Genomic DNA, 3661 nt, shown 5'->3' with positions numbered 1-3661 from the left:
CACAAACCCCATTACATAGGAACTTAGGAACAGCAGTAGGCCATTCAGCAAGTTGAGCCGGCTCCGCCATTCAATACAATCATGGCAGATCATCCACTTCAATGCCTTTTCCTCACACTATCCCCATAACCCTTTACGTCATTGGTATTTAGAAATCTGTCAATCCCACTTTAAATAGAAAGTGCCAAAGCCATACCCTGCTATTTCTTTGGTAAGGTTGTAGATTGGAGAGGTTGAGACTGTTCTCCTTGGAGAGAAGGCGGCTAAGAGGAGATTTGATAGAGATGTTCAAAATCATGAAGGGGCTGGACATAGAAGATAGCTAGAAATTGTTCCCGCTCATAAAAGGATCAAGAACGAGAGGGCACAGTGATTTGCAAAGGAAGCAAATGTGACATGAGAAAGAACTTTTTCACACAACGAGTGTTCAGCTCTGGAATGCACTGCCTGGAAGTGTGGCGGAGGCAGGTTCAATCGAGGCATTCAAGAGGGCATTAGATGATTATTTGAATAGAAACAATGTGTAGGGATACGGGGAAAAGGCAGGGCAATGGCACTAGGTCATAATACTGATTTGGAGAGCTGGTGCAGACATGATGGGCTAAATGGCCTCTTTCTGTGCCATTAAAATTCTGTGATTCTCTGATGTAACCCATGTCCAAATCTCCACTTCATTCATGCATTGGTCATAAGGTTCAGCTTCACAGAACAATGGTGGAAAATCATACCCTGATACTTTACAGTTGGTTTCAGCCATTCTTCTCTAAAGTAACTCCATTAAAACCTTCTGAATGAAAAAAAATCTTAGTTTCCAATTTTCAGCTTTAGGCCAACCATCCTCTACTACCAATGTTAATAGGATCCAAGCCAGATGAAATTGAAACCAAGACACAGGAATTTTCTTTATAGATAGAGTTTATTGACTTTGTTCAGTCTTACAGCTCTCTTGACACACATCCAGTGTCCAAGTTATCCCCTATTTATATGCTCTTTTAATTACCAGTAAAATAAGCAAAATTAACAAATCAACCAATAAACAAATTAACAGCCCCTTAAAGGGGCAATGTAACAAAAGACAAAACTTGAAAGGAAACTTATTAAACTAAATTAAAATAATATTCCTGGAGTTGATGATGCAATCCCTTATTTATATGTGTTTAAGCACTTAATTAAACAATCCGTTCACCTGTGCATCCTAACAATATAATTAACCTAACAATAACATTGGAGAGGGTGCAGAGGGTATTTACCAGATTGATACTGAGGGTAAGTAATTTTAATAATGCAGAGAGACTAGGAATGCTGAGAATGTTTTCCTTAGAGAAGAGAAAGGTAAGAGGGTATTTAATAGAGATGTTTAAAATTGTGAAGGTAGTTGATAGAATCTGACAGTATACAACCTTAACATTTTATTTGGCCCCATGTTTCACCTCAGACCCCAATCCTCTCTATTGCAAAGGCACCTACTTCTACCCTTATAACATTGCCCATCTCCATCTCTACCTCAACACAGCTGATGTCGAAACCCTCATTCACACCTTTGTCATCTCCAGGCTTGAGTAGTTCAATGCTCTCCTTGCCAATCCCTACCTCCTCCATAAAGTTCAGCTCATCCAGATTCTGCTAACAATATCCAATTCTTCACCAAGACCTCTCATCCACCACCCCTGTCCTCACTGACATATTTAGTTCTTAATTTCCACAACATCTCAAATTTGAAACTCTCACCCTCAGTTTTAATCCCTTCAAGGCCTCTCCCCTCCTTATCTCTGTAACCTACTCCAACCTTTTAGCTCCCCTTCCTCCCAAATTTCACTTATTCTCGCTCTGGCCTTTAGTGTATCCCTCCTCCCTCACATCACCATTGGTGGCTGCCGAGGCTAAACACTAGAATTTTCTCCTTAAGAACCTCCAACCATACCTTTCTACTGTTTGTTAACCCTCCTTAAAATCACCTGATTGACCAAGCTACAAATCATGCCCCCAGTGTCTCCTTTGGCTGGCTATTCATTTTCAGATTACACTTTTGTGAAGTACTTTAGGATTTATTTTATGTTAAATATGCTACATTAATGCAAGTTGTTGTTGTAAGAAACCAAACTTATAAAGTCAACAAAAGGTTGATGTGTATGATAAATTATTGGAAGCCCATAGGTAAACGGAATAAACCTGGCAGCTATAGGCCATTCAATTTAACATCAGCAGTGGGGGAGCTTTAAGGGGTAAAAGCGGGATTTTCCAGTCCCACCTACTGCAGGACAGGATAGGTTAATAAATGAAAGCCGACATAGATTCATTAAAGGCAAATAGTTAAAGACAAGTCAAACTTAACTGTGATCTTCAATGAAGGAGAAGGTTGACTAAGGTAGTGCGGTTGACATGTGCATATGGACTTTCAAAAGATGTTTAGGTACTATTTAATAGACTTGTTAACAAAATTGAAGCCTATGTGATTAAAGAAACATTGACAACACGAGTATAAAATTGATTAAGGCCCAAAACGTGGAGTGGCTCCAGTTGGTGCATTGTATGCAATACTGGGCACTGCACATTAGTAAGCATGTCAAGGCATTACAGGGGGTAGAGAAGAAATTTACTAGAATGTTACCAGGATGAGGGACTTCAGTTATGTGGAGAGACTGGATAAGCTGGGAATTGTTTTCCTTAGAGCAAAGAAGATTGGCAGGAAATTTGATAGAGGTGTTCAAAGTCATGAAAGGTTTTGATAAAAGTAAATGATTCCAGGTATCTGTCTATTAGCCACCATACTGATGTACAGAAAATATTTGTAGGAATGGTTAAGGAATAGACTTAGGCTAACATTTTCGAGGATCTTCTTAACCTCCTCTTGGATACTCCTTACCAATCAGGTGGCACCAGTTTTTGCCAGCTTTATAAGCTTGGACAATTACACAGTCTGTGATTGTGATTCTTAGTCCTGGATTTTGTTCTGTGGCATTTTCTGGTACATTCTCCTACTGTACCAAATATTGTGATTGAGGATTTTTGAAGTCACTTGCATTCATAAATAAATAATTAAAATACTATACAATTGTGGAATTGCAATCATTAATCTTTTATCGTGAAAAATTAGTGATGTTAGATGCAACCTATGATTTCTTTTGTCACAAAGCCATAAGTCAATCAGAAAACTGCAGCAATATGAATTTTGCCATTTTTCCATGTGGTCTCTCTGAGTAAGGTTGATAACTGAAAACCAATTGGTGGTGAATTAGGATAATTGTGGTCTTGTATCCGCAGAGAACATGCCTGATGTTGTCCACATTAACTTAGGATGTTTAGAGCCATCTGGGACCTTCAGACCATTGTCTATGTGCTTTTCCAGGCTAGGTCCAGAAATGAACTTTCTCCCACACCCTCATTTCTGAATTCTCATATTTTCTCATTACTCAGTTCCAGTTTGTATCAAGCTGAAAAGGTTTGTGTCAATCCAGAGTTTTGGGGATTGTACTTAATTTCTCCAAAATATTTTTAGCATACATATGTGTATTTGTAACAATTACTAACCTGGGTTTTAAACTAAAACCTGTTTTAAAATAATATGTATGGGAATTTAACATCTGCTTTAAAAATTGGACACAGCACAATTTCAATTCCATTTCCCAGAAACAGGAAAGTAGCCCCTGAGTATCCAGCCAAT

This window comes from Cetorhinus maximus, chromosome 13, assembly GCF_964194155.1.
Source record: "Cetorhinus maximus chromosome 13, sCetMax3.hap1.1, whole genome shotgun sequence".
Classification (NCBI taxonomy): domain Eukaryota; kingdom Metazoa; phylum Chordata; class Chondrichthyes; order Lamniformes; family Cetorhinidae; genus Cetorhinus; species Cetorhinus maximus.
This window is presented reverse-complemented; position numbering follows the sequence as displayed.